The 18,936-nt window shown below is 37.3% G+C and overlaps 1 long non-coding RNA gene across 6 annotated transcripts in view; it reads left to right on the forward strand.

Annotated features, from left to right (window-relative positions):
- The window catches only part of LOC146544778 (uncharacterized), a 104,281-nt gene that overhangs the window by 56,838 nt on the left and 28,507 nt on the right, over positions 1-18,936 (forward strand). For all 6 annotated transcript variants that reach the window (XR_014882645.1, XR_014882646.1, XR_014882648.1 and 3 more), the window contains exon 2: positions 17,738-17,982. This is a non-coding gene — a long non-coding RNA (uncharacterized LOC146544778). The remainder of the gene's footprint in view (positions 1-17,737; positions 17,983-18,936) is intronic.

Raw genomic sequence — 18,936 nt, forward strand, 5'->3', positions numbered from 1 at the left:
ACCTGATCTCAGCTCAATTCTGTGCATGGAAATCAGGCACTGGTCAAAGCCAGCATCATGCTGTACGAAAGGATATGTCTGTGGCATGAAAGGCAGGCAATTAATGAATTGGACTGGATCATAATTTACTTTGTCCTCTTACCAGGACTGCTGCCATTCACTGCAGAGCATGTTGTATGCCGAACACATAGTAAGCAGATTTGCTCAGTTTCTCTTTCCAGAATTCATGATCTACTTACAGTGATCATTATTTATTTGTCTCACCACCTCCTTGATATCATTAAGAGGCTGAGAAGCTCATTTCCTCCTTACTGCCTCGGTCTGATGAAGTTTCAGATAACTTGGATGACCACACTGATGCTACTGTTAAGTTGAAGTATCATTTGTATTTGCTGCCAGAGTGCAGACCAAAACCAAGCAGCCCCTTACTCCTTAGATCCACTGCTTCCATTGTAGAAGATTTCTGTATGGTATAAAGTGATACAGGAAGGCCAAATTTCCTTCACCAGCTTATAGACAGAATTAAAGCTTCACCAGAGTTATAGACAGAAGGAAACACAATGTGGACTAAGTCAGAAGAGACTCATGAATGTGTTAGTCAGTTGCACAGAAAGAAATGATCAGTGTCTTATTCCTGTGTAAAATGGAAAACCAATGGGAGAAAATGCTTTAGCAATCAGTTCTTTAGAAATTTGTTTCCTTAGCGATTTGTTGTTTTTCAGGATATTGACAGAGATAAATCCATATCTCTTCATAAAGCTGTTCATCCTGACCACAACTAGTGAAATGCTTAATAAATATGAGTGTATTTAGACTAAAGAGAAAAACAAAGAGATACTAAAGCTATATACTAAAACTGGGGTGTGGATAAAGGTGGCAGTCTCAATTGTGACAATAGAGGTGATTTCTCTGACATGATTTGTTACTGTAGATTTTAGAAAAAACAGAATTTTGAGAAAGAAAAATTAGTTCCCTTGTTCTTCTTTTGAAACAATAATTGCATTTAACTAAGCAAATTATGTACTCCACCTACAACACAGTAAATAATTTTAGTATATACTTTTAGCTGAAGCACTGAATCATTTCACAAAATAACTATTTTCTCAGGATGACTGCAGTATGGAGATTTTTTTACACAGAGATTTTTAATTTCTAAGGGACTCACAAAAGATAGTGAATATGTAGTCTTTAGATTTAAATAGGGATATGCCTGGAGCTAGGCTTGTTGGGTGTTTGCACATTGACGCACCTGTTACAGCATATCATAGAATCATAGAATCAGCAAAGTTGGAAAAGATCTCTAAGATCACATAGTCCAGCGGTCAACCCATCACCACCGTGCCCACTTAAACCATGGCCTTCAGTGCCACATCTACACGTTTCTTGAACACCTCCAGAGATGGTGACTCTACCACTCCCTTGAGCAGCCTATTCCAATATCTCATCATTCATTCTGAGAAATAATTTTTCCTAATATCCAACCTGAACCTATTCTGGGGCAACTTGTGGCCTTTGGCCCTTGTTACCTTGGAGAAGAAGCAGAGCCCTACCTCGCTACACCCTCTTCTCAGGAAGTTGTACAGAGCAATAAGGTCTCCCCTGAGCCTCCTCTTTTCCAGACTGAACAATCCCAGTTCTTTCAGCCACTCTCCATAAGACTCTTCCAAGCTTCATTGTCCTTCTCTGGACACACTCCAGGGGCTCAATGTCCTTCTTGTAGCGATGGGCCCAAAACTACTGACCAGCCACTGGCTGGATTTAACTTCATTCACCATTCAGGTATTCCACTGAGGTACCACTATTATAACCAAAGGCAGATGTGGGATGTAAGATGCCCGAATTCAAATTATATGTTTGAACATCAAATAAGAGAGAATAATTCAATTTTGATTTAAGGCAAGTGGATAGTGATGGGTTAGTGATTGTACAAGTATGTCCATTTCCTTATGTTCAAAGAGAGATCTCACACCAGAGAGCCTTGGACACTTAACTAAAGGAGCTAAGATAGAAATAAAGAGGAACACAAAATATAAGTGTCTGGAGTCATCATTTTGCTCCACAGATCCTGAGAAAAATATATATTCCATGTCTGGGCACAAGACTTCTACATGGCCCAAAATAGTATGGCTCCTATTTTACTACTTGCTTATTAGTCACAAAATCCCCCTTTTTTTCTGCACTACCAAACTTACTGCTTTACTCAGTATTTGGGAAGGAGAAGCAGAATAATCAAAGAGTCAGAATAAAAGGAAACATTTCCCTTTCCAGATTTTGAAATTACTGTGTCTTGTCATGCTATCATTTTCATCCTTCCAAGCTTTAAGAGATTAACTTATTTTATGAGTACTGCTTAATCTAGAGAATATAGTGAATGTTTATCTGTGAACTGATTTCTAGGAAGTTGTTCGTATTTCCAGATATACTTTATCAAGGTCTTCCCATTTGAGATCAATGACAGTTAAAGTCTTGCTTGGTTGATCTCTTTTCTTTTGCAGAAGATAAGTAATTTATGTTTTGCAAAGAGAAATCAATATCTGTTATTTACAGTAAAGTGTTTTCATGTGAGATAAAATATGTACATTTAAATTCCAATTTCTTATATTTCTTGGATTTTTTTTTTTGGTTTTCTATTGCCATATGTTATTTGAGTTTATTTCCATGTGTTTAAGTTTCATTTTAATTATTTCTTTCTCACAGCATGCAGAGTTCTAGTGATCATGTTCCTTAGACAAATACCTTTTGACATTTCACAGGTAGCTTCAATAAACAATTCACAACTGTAGTATTTCTATTAATGTTGAAATTAACTGAAATTAATTTCTATGTGCTTGGCAATTGTGTCTGAACTATGTTGTCTTTATATGGAAAACTGGAATTGTAGCCCAGTCCTATAATCATGATTTGTAAACTCTAAAGATCATATTGTAGAAGCGTAGAATGATTTAAATGAGAAGAATCCTCCTGAAGTAATCTAGTTCAACTTGTTGCTCAAAGTTGGGATTACACTGAGATCAAATCCACCTTATAATTAGATCAGTTGTAGTGCACATTGAAAAGCATTGTCCTTTTCTTCTCTCCATTTTTTTCTTCGCTTTTCTGCAGTGAATACCTTTTCATCATTGACACTAGAAACTCTTGATAGAATAACTGACAGTGTATGAAGACAATGACCTTGGCAGTATTCTAATTCTGCCATGTAAATGTTTGATTTATAATTCTTCCACATTAAGTATCTCCAAAGGATAATTAATTCCATCAGAAAAATGTAAGTCTAAACTATGTGTTAGATACCTACTGTCTCCATAGTCTAAAAATTGATATTTGATATAAATGCAAATAACTTCTGACTTAGAAACAGTCAGTTTTAAGTAAAAAGTGTTCCATGTCTGTTCAGTCTAGTCTTTATTCTCACAGGTAGATGAAAAGAGCAAGCTGGGCCCTAAGAACTGAGTTTGCAATGGAAAGGAGGTGTGGCTCTTTCTGCCTGGTATGGTTTTGCTTAGATTAAAAAGAGCTCACTGAGATAAAGCATGAATTCTCTCCAGTGCAAATGGAAGCAAAATCAGCCTCTTGGTAACTGTTTTTCATGCTGGAATGTGATATTTATTTTATATCCATCTTCTGTTCTATGAAAAAGTGACTTGGTGACAGCCAAAAAGGCTTAGGATAGATTAGACCCAGACTTGTGACACAAAACATTTATTTTCAGCTGGAGATTCAAAATGTTCTATTCAGCAGACATTAAAATAACTCAAAATGTTATTCTGTGTCTTTGATGTAGGAAGCCTGAAAAAATGTGGCTGCCAACTTTATCAGATTACTGAATCTTTATGGTCTGACACATTCTAGGATGCAGAGTTCAAAAGATGTTAGTATTAGAGTATACAGGTAACCCAGGAATTGTCAAACTTGAGCAGAGCAGTTGCCCATTATCCTTTTTCCATGGGTAGAAAGTAATAGCAGCTTAAGGGAAAATTGCTAGAGAATGTCAGTGGGAGAGGTTTGCATACTGTATTTAGCACATCCAACTCCCTTGTTGCCATTTAATACAATGTGTCAGTAGGTCAGTGGATGCAATTCTTCATGAACTAGATGTACTGTTTTGTTGTTTCATTACTTAACTTTTTGATGTCTTAATCAATCGGATCAAATTAAGAAGAGAGAGGTCTGGACTTAAAGAATCAAAACAATCTTTACTTCTTTCTTTTACCCTTTCTATAACATATTTGTCAGGAGATGGATGCTAAGATTTGATGTGGCAAACTATGTTTTATTGATGCAAACTTTCAAAGATAATTTGGTCTTTTTATTTATTCTTTTTTTCCTTATTTATTTTCCAGAACCTTAAAATAATCTAAAATATTTTCAAGTGTTTGACATGTTCAGAGGGTCAAACCAATGTCACTAGCTTTTTTCATTACCATAGGCATTTTTTCCTCTTATCTTGCTTTTTATTACTTCTGTATTCTGCCCCCACCCTGTGCTATCAATCTTTAATATTTCTCTTTTTCATCACTTCAGTGTTCTATTCTCCCCTTTTAGGTGAGATCAGTTGTCCTTTGTTTTCAATGTTTTTTTCAATTGGCCATAAAATCTCTTTCTTTTTATTAAAAACTACTGTTGTTTGTCTGGAACTCTGTCTTGCCTCAATTCAGTTTCCTTTTTCCCCAGTGTCATTTCTCAATTTTAAGAGTGAATGTCTTCTTAAAAAGCTTTGTATCTCTCCTGCACACGAATTTATTTTTTTTTTCTTTCTGGCAATCTGAACATCTGAGAAAACAGTCCACCACATAAATGATCTCTGCCCCACAAAAAGGTATTTTTTAATGCGAAGGATGCATCCTTTTTTAGATCAGTGCTAGACAGCTGAGGTTGGGCAGAAGATAAATCGCCTCTAGAGATGTTAAGATATAATTGAATTACAAGTCTGTAGTAGTCAAACTTGTTTAGCACAAATATATTATAATTCATGGAAATTTTATTAGTCAAAATTTTTTAGATTATAGTAGAGAATATGCTTACAAACATTGTGGACTTTTATTTTCATAGAACATTTGAGTAAGATATTATTTTAGTAATATATCAAATATCAATGTTACGTTGCTTACTTTCTTGGTCTTCTTTTGAATGAATAATGAGAGCAAATGTAATTGTATACTTTGCAAAGAATTGGGCACAGGATTTCTGTCAAATAGACAAGCTCTTAGATTATATCATAGCATAAATAGACAATGCCCCACGAATTGTTCATAACACGATTAGCCATTTAATAAACCTTTCTGGAAAGAAGATTGACATCTTTCAGTGTCCAAAGACAGTTCAAGGAAAGTAGGCCTACTGAAAGACTTTTCTAAGTGCCTTATATTAGGTGCATTCTACCATTTAAGCATTGTTTAAAAAAAAAAAAAAAAAAGACATTAAATACAAATAAATTGTTAATAAAAAATATAACAAACAATTCAATGCATGCATGTGTTTTCTGCCTCATCAAAACAAAATAAAACAAAACCATCAGAACAACTTTTACAGCCAAGAGAGAAAGGGTTAAGGAAGATCATTCAGAAACGGTTAAGCTAGATCATTCAAAATTGCTTGAAGGATACTTTCCCAACTTTGTTCCAGTAGACTTACTACCTGTAGAATCATATGGTTCAGTTGAAAGAGACCTTAAAAATCATCTCATTCCAACCACTCTGTCGTGGGTGGGGACACCTCCCACTAGGCCAGTTTGCACAAAGCCCCATGCAACCCAACCTTGAATGCCTCCAGGGATGGAGAATATACAGCTTCTCTGTGTAACTGGATCCAGTACTTCACAACAGTCTGAGTAACAATTTCTTCCTAATATCAAATCTCCACCTTCTTTAGTTTGAAACTAGAAGGCTGCAACAAAGTGACCCTGGATCCTTCTCTTCTCTGGGCTGAACAATCTCAACTCTCTCAGTCTGTCTTCATATACATAGAAAGGGAACTCCAACGCTCTGATTATCATTGTGGATCTTGTCTAGGTCAATTCTAGCAGGCCCATGTATATTTTATGCTGGGGTCCCCAGAGCTGTATGCAATACTCCCCATAGGGATCGCAAGAGAACAGAGTAGAAGGAGAGAATTACCTTCTTTAACCTGCTATGTGCACTTCTTCTGACGCACCCCAGTACATAATTGGACTTCTGGGCTGCAAGGTGCACTTTACTGACTCATAATCAATCTTTTGTTCACCAGTACACCCAAGTCCTTCTCCATAAGGATCTTCTCAAGCCACTTATCACAGCCTATATTTATGTTTGGCATTGCCCCAGCTCAGGTGTAAGGCCTTTTTTCATGAGCCTACTTCTAAAGCCTGTTAAAGTCCCTCTGTATGGCATCTTTTCTCTCCAGCATGTCAACTGCATCACTCAGTTTAGTGTTATCCTTTAATAGGCCGAGGTTGCACTCAGTTTCTTGTTAAATAATACTAGTTCCAGTAGAGACCCCTGACAATTGACACTCATCACTGATCTCTGCCTAGACATCTTGCATTTGACCACAACTCTTTCAGTACGACCATCCAGCCAATTCCTTATCCCCTGAATGATCCATCCATCAAATCCATGTATCTCCAATTTAGAGATGAAGATGTTATATGGGACACTGTCAAATGCTTTGCACAAGTCCAATGAGGTGACATTAGCCACTTCTCCTTTACCAGCTTTGTTGTAGAAGGACAGAAAATTTGTCAGACATAATTTGTCCTCGGAGAAGCCTTGTTGGCTGTCACTAACCACCTCTCTATTTTCCATGTACCTTAGTATAGTTTCCTGTACGATCTCCTCCATATTCTTCCTGGTGACGGAGTTTAGACTGACTGGCCTGTAGTTTCCTGAGTCTTCCTTTTTCCCTCTTTTATAAAAAATGGGGGTCATATTTCCCCTTTTCCAGTCACTGGAAATTTCACAGAACTGTCATGAATTCTTAGATAACATGGGTATTTGCTTAGCATTATTCGTCCTACATATTTTGATGATCTCCAAAAGCTATTCAGTGTGCTCAGACAGCTGAAATAAGAGGTCTTGTGACACTCCAATTATAAGCAGATTCTGTTGGAATGCTGGTGTTAGGCAAGGTAACTGATAAATATGATTGATTAGTTAGCCTGATAAACAACCCCATAAACAGCTGCAGGTGGTGATAAATTGTGCTTATCAGACAACTTTGCATAAGTAATATTTTCTCTTCAACTTAATTTTATTGAGACTGCCATTGACATTTCAAACATTCAAGGAGGCAAGAAAATTGTCAATAGAAACAAAATAAACCGAAATAAAAAAATATTCACCTCAGATCCCATAGGAATGCTTCTTCTTTTTTTTTTTTCCCCCCTCTGAATGTCAACCTTCTCCCATGTCATGAAAATATGATAAAGGCTGTTGAGTCAGTGACAGGTTTAACGGGACTAGAAATGAGACACTGATACCATTAGAAAATGAGAATTACCCTTGGATTAAGTGAATATGTTTGTTCAGTTCTAACCTTTGAAAAACACTAGATAATAGACATTGAAACTATTGCATTTGTCAAAAAAAGACACCTACTTTGGATAAGTTAGATTTTTTTTCTTTTGATGCTTTTGTTTCTGCTCTGAATTCCTTTAATGTTTTATTTTGAGAACAGTGTAGGAAGTACATCAGTTAGATATTATATGACTGTGTGCCTATAAATACATGGCAGTCTCAGATTTGATGCCAAAGCCTTATGGGCTCCAAGCTATAACTGCACTTAACTCAATTGAGTTGCCTAAATTAATGTTCCTAAGACATCTGAGGGTTCATGTAATCATCCTACTTTTATGCAAACCGGAACTTTACTGCAGGAATGAAGGAATGTCAATTAAACATCTACTAAAATCACTGGAAATTGGAACATTCCCATTACAATTCTGTGCCCATCAGTTTCAGCAGACATGTTGTATTGACATTTCTTGGGTAGTGTCTTACATATGTATACTAAGGAGGAGTGTAGAAATTCTCCTCAGGCAGTAGTAGCGAGGTGTCTGTAAAGTTAGGCTAAGACTTCAAAGTAATGGCAAAAGGCCCTTTTCTAATGGCACTCTGTATTTTATCTCCCTCCATCTAACCTCAAAGTCCTCTTTCACTGTATTTAGTCTGAGAGACTTTCTAGCAACTGTTTTCTAGATATTTTTTTTTTTTCCTCTGGGCAAGCCAGTATCTCCCTTCCTACCCAGTCTTATTTCTCAGGAAAGACTCAACTGCATTGCCCCCAAATCTTAACTATTCTCAGTTTGCACCAGATGCCCGGTGGCCCAAAGTGTAAATCACTGAAATAAGAGACTCATGATAAGAAGTCTTGGGGAAATTTAGTGACTGATAACATTGAAATTCTGTCTAAAACAGTGTATAAACTAACTTAACTTTTCTAGCTGAATTCTTGTTTAAAAAAGATAGGATTAATTTCTAATTTATTTATTTATTTATTTATTCTTTCTGCTTTTGTTTTGTTTAAATAAGAAGTCACTTAAATTGAACTCATATCTATTTAAGGAACTTCCACTTTTAAGGTATAGGAAGCTGAATCTGACTTTGGTCAAAAACTATGAACATTTTATATATGCTGTTGAGCATCTGGGATTGATCACACTGAACCTGTGTTAAAAAGAATACATGAGATGAATCCCAGATGTTTTAATATGGCACTACTTCCCAGACTAACTGGATCATGATGGGAAACAAATGAAAGTAAATGTTTAAAAATTAAAGACCTAAGTGGTTTTAAATGTAGGCACCTCAAAGGTGATGGAGGTGGTGGCACTGAGTCCAAGTAGGTGTGGGGTCCCTACATCTCCATTTGGTTGTTGAGGTTTGGAATCTCACACACATATGAAACTAGAGAAAAACATTTAATATTTCCAGTGAAGATGGTCTTTGGATCCGCTCTCACTGACTGGTACCTGTTCTTTAGTCCTGTGTTATTCTACAGATAGGCACACTAACTGTTTACTAGCAACCTTAATGGAAAGGTGATAAGACACATTAACTCCAAGGATAAAAAGAAGAAAAGCACGAGTCGTATTTGAATATTTTCATGATACATTTTTACCAGTATTATGCAGCATAAAATGAGATAGATACATAGAAAAGATAATCAATAAAAAAGCACACTGTAAGTTTGTTAACCTTTTTCTTTAACTGATACATACAACCACAGTAATGCTTTTGCATCATTTCTTTTATGCTGTTTTCTTACATATAGCATTAGTTAAGCCAAGCATTTCAATGCTCCAGAAAATAATCCAACATATAATCTTCTCTGTTCTCTTACCTCCAGCCCAGTTAAAATACAAGTCAAATCTTATACAGTAAAAAGTTTGTTGTTGGTTAAGGCAGAAGAGTTGTCCATACTTTTTGCTAGTACAATGAACATGCTCACAATGTCTTTTGTTTCACTATAGCTGTTCATCACCAAAAGTATAGTTGTTACATTGCTCAAATTCTTTATAGGCCTAAATAGCCAGTGCTCATGATCTGAGGCCTCTGATTAGGCCAAGCAGAGTTAACAAAAACAATGGAGAAGAAAACAGCATTGACTAAATATTGCAGTTCAGGCCAGATGGGAAAAAACTTGAGATATATTGAAATAAAAGCTAATTTTCCGTTGCTTTTGCTTAAGAAGTAATATTTTTTAGCTAGAATGTCAAGTAAAATTTATCTGTAAGAGTGGACTTGTTAAGCAGAGGCAACACAGTTTTCCTGTTCCTTTTCACCAGGAGTAGCTTGGCTTGGATGACATGAAAACTTGTCAGATTCACTGATGTGTATTTCCTCAAAGTAACTTACAGTTATCTTGTTTCCTCTATTCTCATACAGTATTTATTTGTCATGTATTTTTCTAGGGAATCCTGAACATTTATCTTTATTGTCTGTAACACATCTACGTTTTAGGTTGCTCTGAATGTAATGCCTCCTTTCTATTTCCATGGAATCTACAACAGATACAAAGAGCACAACAGCACAACTACAAAACACTATTTTAAAACATAGTCAGCACCATTATCACTGCAATTTCACTGTTAGTTAGCAAGAGTCTACATTATGGGCTCATGAAAATCCGCACCGATGGAGATAGCTCACTGTTGCAGTCACCGCTGCTGAAATGAACCACCCACCACCATGTATCCACTGTTTGGTCTCCATAAAGGTTCAGCAAATGTCAACGAATATCAAAAGGTGCCATTTTTTTCCACATGGAGGAATTCAATTTCATGCCTTTTCTTCATGTACACTTCTGTGTCAAATGTCATTTGTCAGATTGTCTCTGTGCAGCCATCTGTCCAGTGGCAACAACATGTAATGGAATACTGGCAAGATTCAACCTCTGCCATACCACCAGCATCCACCGCTGACTTTGTGGCTCACCACAATAAAAAAGAAGGTATTACTTTTGGAACAGCCTTCCTATTTTCTTTATTTTCTGCTGTGCTTGGTTGAACTTAATTTTTGAACTTATTATTTATAGCTAGAAATAATGTATGTACTGTCCTTTAAGTGTGTGCATGTGTGCCTGCATTTGCTACCCTGCAGAGCAGTATTGAAGAGAGATTCTTAGCATCATATGAGTCAGTTTCACTGGAAAGTATGTGCTGCATTATGGAGAAACAAAGTGTTTCATTTTCTTGGATGAGAATACACTTTGAGCCTGTACCTACAGAAATACATACAAGTGCCTTTTCAGGGTCCTGAATTTTATACTAAGACAAAGTAGTTAGTTTTTATAAATACGATTTAATGAAAAAAAAATAAAATTATCTTTAAGATGACTAAAGTATCAAGAAGTATTTTTCCTCTTGAAATACAGAGGTGTATTTGCATACAAGACAACTCTTAGGGTAAATACTATGATTTAACGGTGAATAAAATGATTAAATCATTAAATTAAATTCAAAGACACTAAAAGGATACATTTTGAACTACATAAAAGACTTGATTTGCTTTACAAGGAATTTAAGCCAATATATTAAAGGCACATAAATCAATAGTGACAACACAAATATAACATGAAGACAGACCTAATGTAAAATAATATCGAAAGTACTACTACTTCATATGAAACATTAATATCTAACTAGAACAACTGAGGCAAAAAAAGTTATAGATAAGGCTGCTATGTTAGTCTACTCCGCCTCCTTTTAAAGTGTCTTGTAACAGTGACTAATGTTTTACCATTTGGCATGGAATACCATCCAGGTAAAATAGAGTAAGTATAGCTGGGAAAATTATTTCTCTTATTGTTTGGACTCTCATAACGGTGGTTGTCATGGATCCAAACCACAGATTCTTCTAGCCCAAGATCCTGTCTCTGACAATGCCAGTAGCAGATGTTTCACAAAAGCGAATTAAAATAGAGAGCTTATAACATGATAGTTCCCATGGCATAAACTCCCAGCAACTGGCAACCTGTGAGTTGGGGAAATTCTGAGCCAAAGGTCATAACCTTTCATATACTTTAAATAACACTCTGTGAACTTTTTTATGATTGTACATAATAACTTTTTTAACTGTTTATGCTTTTGGCATCCAGTACACCTTGTAGCAATGGCCTTCAGAATGGAAGCAGGCAATTTAATGCAAGTGTATCTTCTCTTTGCTCTTAAACCTAACTTCTGAATAAGCTGTTTTGTTTCTTCTTTATTCTCCTAGTAGGAAAATTAGTAAATATTCATTAACTATTCATTTTCTTCTAGTCACTCACATCTATATGTTATCTCTAGTAGTACCTCTACTTGATTGTCTTTTCTAATGATTTTTTGAATTTTAATCTATTCAGATCTTTGTCCCTGTTGAAGTGATTTTGATCGCTTTCAATTCCTGCAGAACACCTTAATGTTGGAGGAGATTAAGCCAAGTCTAAAGATTGAAATTTCAAACTGCATGAAATTCTGAGCAGGCAGATGGGACTTCCACAGCTCCTAACATAGGCACAGTGCAATGGGTAGGATGTAAGCATTGTGCTTTCTTTCAGTATTGAGGAGAGATTATTCTGTAACATTTGTTATTTTGAGGTGGATGGTATTTTGAGTGTATGATTCTTTATCCAGTGACATCTTGTTCTTTGGAGAAAGGAACCCAGATTTGTTTTGAGTGGAGTCTTCTCTGGCTAAATGATACAATTCCCCAGAGATCTACGTGAGATGTAGATGCTCTTCAAAGAAGAAGTGTTTAAACTTGTTGACTGAGATAGCTGGGTGTCATTTTGCTCAGTGGAACAGACAGCTTCAAATCTAGTCAGCTTTGTTTGTTTATGTAGATATCATAATGCAATACTGAAGTGCTCAGCAACGTATTTGATATTTGAAGATTCTCTGCTAGGTCAGGAATTTAAAAAATGTCTGCCTTATCAGATTATTACATATCTAGCATATTAAATGAGCACTCAGAGCTACACTGAGGTATGAATACAAGTATCAAACACCAACAGAAAATACATGAGCTGTTATAGAAGCAGGTCCTCATGCTGTTTTCTTTAAAACATATCCGTTAAAAGCCTAATCTCTCTGTATGGTCAATGGAAAATGATAGATCTCTTGGGCAAGTGAAACAGAGCACAGAATCAAGGATTTCTCTTTACTGTATGACAAACTTAGGTATTAGAATGGGTAACTAATCCATACTAGCATTATATGATCTAAATATTTCCCCAGAAAAATTAAATATTGGTGCTAAGTCTCATAATCAGTTTGAATCAAATCAGAAGTTTTAGAATATCAGTTTTTATGTAGGACAGCATTAATCAAATGCCTATTTTCTACAATCACTAGTGGCATATTCTGTCTCCAGAAAAGAAAAGCACTTACCCATTTGAATTTTGTGACATCAGGGAATTAAATCTGAAGCATAGTGCAAAAATCACCAGTGCTGATAAAAACTTTGATGTTGTTAAAAAAACAAAAACAACTCAGGGTTTATGGCTGGCTTTTAACAGTCTATTTTAATACTTGCAAAACTAAGTAATTCTGGATCTAATTGGAAATAATTGTGTATGCAGTATCCAACTATATTCTGAACAAAATGATTGCTACTTAGATGTAACAAAATGGCACCATATGAACTATTCATTTTTTGAATTAAATGACACAGCTGAATAAGAGCCACACAAATAGAACGTATTGAAATAGGATGGAGGAGATATGAGATTGGTCATCATTTATAAAAAAAAGTGACAAAAATCATAGAATCGTAGAAACACAGAATGGTTTGTGTTGGAAGGCACCTTTAAGATCATCTAGTTCCAACCCACTGTATGGATACCTCCCCCACGACAAGCTTGCTCAAAGCCCCATCCAGCATATCCTTGAATGGTTCCAGGTAAGGGACAACCTATTCCAGTGTCTCACCACACTCAAAGTAAAGAATTTTAATCCTAATATCTTGTCTAAATCTACCCTCTTCCATTTTAACGCCCTTTGCCCTTGTCCTGTCACTATCTGACCTTACAAAAAGTCCCTCTTCAGTTTTCCCATAGGCCCCTTTCTGATACTGGAAGGCCACTATATAACCCCTCCAGAGCTTTCTCTTCTTGAGGCTGAAGGGTCAAAGAGACCCATATTTCTGAGTCTGTCCCTGTACGGGAGGTGCTCTAGCCCTCTGGTAATCTTTGTGGCACTCCTCTGGACCCGCTCCAACAGCTCCATGTTCTCTTTTTGTTGGGGGCCCCAGAAATGGATGCAGTGCTCAGTTGGGGTCTTCACGAGATGAGAGTAGAGGGACAGAATCACCTCCCTTGACCTGCTGGTCACACTTCTCTTGATACAAACCAGGATATGGTTGGCCTTCTGGGCTGCAAGCACACACTGCAGGCTCATGTTGAGTCTTTCATCAACCAATAACCCCAAATTGTCCACACATTATTCTTGCTACCACAAGCACTAAACCATATCTCATAGTTCCTCATCCGACAGCTCTTGAACACTGCCAGGGACGATGACTCCACCACCTCCCTGGGCAGGCCACTCCAGTGCCTGACCACTGTGAGATAAATGTTTTTCCTTATGTCTGATCTAAACATCCTCTGGCACGACTTGTGGCCATTTCCTCAGGTCATGATTGTTGCCTGGGAGAAGAGGATAAATACCTCCTCATCACAACCTCCCCTCAGGAAGTTGTAGAGTGCAACGAGGCTCCCCTCATCCTTCCCTTCTCCAGACTTAACAATCCGAGCTCCCTCAGCCACTCCTCGTAAAATTTGTGCTCCAGATCCCTCACCAGTTTCATTGCCCATCTCTGGACACGTTCCAGGGGCTCTCTGTCTTTCTTGTATGAGGGGCCCAAAACTGAACACAGTACTTGAGGTGCGGCCTCACCAGTGCTGAGTACAGAGGGATGATTAGCTCCCTGCTCCTGCTGGCCGCACTATTTCTAATGTAGGCCAGGATGCTGTTGGCCCTCTTGGCCACCTGGGCACACTGTCGGCTCATGTTCAGTCGAGCATCAACAAACACAGAATCACAGAATCACAGAATGGCCAGGATTGGAAGGGACCTCAAGGATCATGAATCTCCAACCCCTCTGTCACATGCAGGGCCACCAACCTCCCCTTTAATACTAGACCAGGCTGCCCAGGGCTCCATCCAGTCTGGCCTTGAACACCTCCAGGGATGGGGCATCCACAACATCTCTGGGCAGCCTGTTCCAGCACCTCACCACTCTCATAGTAAAGAACTTCCCCCTGACATCCAACCTAAATTTTCCCTACCTCAACTTAAAACCATTTCCCCTTGTTGTGCAGTTATCAATTCTTTCAAAGAGTTGATTCCCCTCCTGTTTATAGGCTCCCTTTAGGTACTGAAAGGCTGCAATGAGGTCACCCCACAGCCTTCTTTTCTCCAGGCTGAACAAGCCCAGCTCCTTCAGCCTGTCTTCAGAGGGGAGGTGCTCCAGTCCCCTGATCATCTTCCTGGCTCAACGCCCCCAGGTTCCTTTCATCTTCACAGTCATCCAGCCACTCTGACCCAAACCTATAGCACTGCATGACGTTATTGTGGCCCAAGTGCAGGACTCAGCACTTGGCCTTGTTGAACCTCATCCCATTCACCTCAGCCTAGTGATTCAGCTTATCTACATCCCTCTGAAGGGCCATCCTACCCTCAGGCAGTTTGATGCTTCCTCCCAACTTGGTGTTGTCTGCAAACTTACTGAAGGTACACTCAATCTCCTCATCTAGGTCCATCAATAAAGATATTAAACAAGATGGCCCCAGTACTGACCCCTGGGGGACACCACTTGCAACTTGTCGCCAGCTGGGTTTAAATTCATTAACTATTACCTGCTTGGCACTGCCCTCTAGCCAGTTCCTTACCTGAGGAAGGTTAAACCTGTCCAAGGCATGGGGAGCCAGTTTCCCCAGGAGAATATTGTGAGAAACTGGATCAAAGACTTTGCTGAAGTCTAGGTAGACTTCATCAACAGCCTTTCCTCATCTACCAGTCTGGTCACCCAGTCGTAGAAGGAGATGAGGTTGGTCATGCATGATCTGCCTTTCATGAACCTGTGCTGGCTGGGCCTGATCCCCTTGATGCCACACACATGCTCTGTGATCTCACCCAAGATAATTTGCTCCATAATTTTCCCCGGTACTGAGGTCAGGCTGACAGGCCTCTAGTTCCCCAGACTCACTCTGCTCCAAGTCTATACCTCTGCATGATCACTAGTCTTTGTGTACACTTGGACACACGTAGGGGTATTTTTGTCAAATGCTTAAACTGTATTTGGTCCTGTTTTAAAACTATATGTTCCTCTGAATGCTCTTTAGGTAGTTCTCCTGCTAGAGCTGCTTGCATCCGAAGGTCTCTAAAGAAGCCTATGCTGGCACATACTCCCTCTCCATAGGAACTATGATTACCTCGTGGTGCTTTTTACATGTGAAGTCAGAGTTCATGTACATAAGTAGGCTGTAGTGAAGAACAAAGTTCTGCACCCAGAGCAGATTCAGAATGCTGATGGATGTCCTCCTTTTTAGTCATTGTTTCAACATTTCATAGGAAATGGGACTGAAAAGCTGTAGTTTTTCCTCAGCCTGAGGAATCTGTATCCAAACAGCAGAAGAGTACTGTAGCAGAAGGCTACACAGCTTGCTTTTACTTTTACTTCTTTAATTCACAAATGTGAAATTCTCCTTAGAACAGGAATTGAAGTGTGGGACTCAAGAGAAATGTGGGCATCAAGGATTGCTTTTATCTTCCACACAGCCAATCCGAATGAGTCCAAGTCTTCTGTTTCTCATGTAAATGCTCCAACAGTTGTATTTAATAGTTTTTTTGTTTTGTTTTTAATGTTTTATATGTTTATATGTAATACATTTTTATATATACACATAACACACAAACATACATATATATACAAATAAATGTAAATAAAAATGTACATCAGTGTAATCTCCTTCCTTGACTTGGTATTCTTAATGTATATGACTAGGATTCAAACATGAACACTGATTAAAATTAATGATGCCAGTCTTCACAGGGTCACATTCTTAAAAATGCTTCTAAACTTTTTGTTTGTACTTCTTTAGTTCATAAACACTTTCAAAATATTGTTATGGTTAGAATGAGTTCTCAGAATCACAGATTTTGTCGAAAAGATAGGAACAGATTAGCTCCTAGAAGGAAAATTGCAGTTTCCATTATAACCTGTCAAAATAAAGTAAAGCCAAACCACTAAAAAGTACAGTGCACTAATCAGATTAGTCCAGTGTCAAGGTTTCTGTGTAAAACAACACACTAAATCAGAACAATGTGGTGCTAATGTGATAGTACTGCTGTTACAAGAAGACTTGTACTGTGGATGCCATCAGGACACTTTATACACTGAAGGGCTGCCAATACCTTCATGGCCTTAAAATGTGTTCCTTGATTCTGTAACTGTATCCTTTAGAGATTATCTTTTACTTACTGTAATACTAGTTTTCTATGTACAACTGATTTATCTCATTATTTATTTTTATTAAGTTTACATTGAAAATAAAGATGAGAGGGTATTCCTGCATGCTTTTCCTAATTATAAGTGTTTATTTGACCCTATGCCAAGAGGTAAGCATCTTAGTCTAATCAGGATTTTTTCATTTTCACTAAAAATTTTAATTGCCCAGATAGATTTTCACCACAAATCTTCAAGTATCAATTATTCTGAGTAATAATTCTTGTTCTTTTATGTTGATCAGGAAAAGTAGATATTATTTAAAATAAAATATCACTTCTTTCTCAAGAGTTCTTTGTGAACACTTGGAGAAGTGAACTTCTCCCAATTTGAGATTATTTTCTGATTATTCACTATTAAAAAAATCACAGTGAATTTATGAAACAACTTGGAACTTGTGTTTCTTGGACTCTAGTAATAAGGACGCTGAGAAAACTTCACTTGCAAATTACATTAAGTGTAGAATTTAGATTTGCTGTGTGCGGTTATTATCTTCGTTGTTTGACCTTGCTATGGTGCATAGCATAAGGATGTTCTTTTTATGTCTGGCTACATAATAAATAACCTCTATTACGTTTAGTTCTTTAGGGCAAGTACTATTCTACCACATGTGGCTAAACATGAAGTTCTGATGGTTTGTGTTCTTTTCTGTTACAAATGACCCAAAGTCATCCCCATTTTCCAAAAGAAGAGTTAAATATTTATTCTTGATCATTTTAATAATTTGATATAATTTATCTTAGGTAAATTTTGTCATTGTGTTATTTATTTTACAGAGTTTAAAGACTAAGACTGAAGGCTCCTGCTAAAATAGCTGCACCAAACCAAACCACTATAGCAGTGATAGACACTTCATATTGATGGTCTCCAACTTTTCTCCCACAAGCAACACTTACCTCTGATGCTGAAGTTGGCTCTTCATTTTTCTTTCCACATATATATTCTTTTGTAACAGGAGTAGAACACATCATGATTCTTTCAGTGCATTGCTCCCTGGGAATGGTAACGGTCCCTGGAAATGGTAAGTGGAAGTTTGTTGAACAGTTACAGCACTTGGATGGAACAGAGATGTTTGGAATCTAGAGAGGAAGGTACACTTAGTATCTGAACTTAAATTTTCATTTACTCAAATTCATAACCCTCCTTTGGACTGATCTTTAAGTATGGTCATGGAACCCATACAGGTATGAAAAAAAAGAGAGAATTCTAAAGATTCTTTAGATTTCCATCTACCAGTCTGTTATATTAATGGCATGATTTACTTTCTCTCAGTGCGCTAAATGATCTCATTATTATGCTGTGAGAGAATAGGTTTAAGTTGGAAATAATGTCACATAGCATTTTATTAGCTATACTTATGAAGGTATTAATATTATATCAGGGAAAATAATTGAGCAGAAATCCTGAAAAATGTGCTTTATATTATAAACATCCATAAAGCAATAACAGCCTTTGCATTTGGCGTAACTGATTTCTTTGAAATTCCTTCTGTGGCACAAGAACAAAAAAATCATGCACTGTATTTTATTCTTGTTCTCAGATCTCTTCAGCATTGACTCACATGGTTATGGCATATGACTGCATATATGTGTAGATGAATGTGTAAATAACTACAGAGAAAATTAGTTATTTCATTACTTTAATCTTCAGCTAGATCTGTTGATGTATCTTCTTGACTAAGGGTTTAAATAGAGTAAAAACAGGATACAAAAGACACACTAAAAGAACTTTAATATACTAAAAGATCTAATGTCAATTCCTGTATGAAAAATACATGTTATACACAGTACCTTCTGAAAAGGGTGTTAGCATCTCATTGAAGAATCTGTGGTTCTTGGTGAGACTTGTGAATTGGGAATAGCTTAGCCCAGATATGAGAAGGTGCAAAGCATCTTATAAACACCTGAATAAACTTCTGAAGGGAACAGTAAAGAATATGGAGCCAGACTCTTCCCAGTGTGTCCAGCATCAAGAC

This window comes from Meleagris gallopavo, chromosome 3, assembly GCF_905368555.1.
Source record: "Meleagris gallopavo chromosome 3, MGAL_WU_HG_1.1, whole genome shotgun sequence".
NCBI classification, from domain to species: Eukaryota; Metazoa; Chordata; class Aves; order Galliformes; family Phasianidae; genus Meleagris; species Meleagris gallopavo.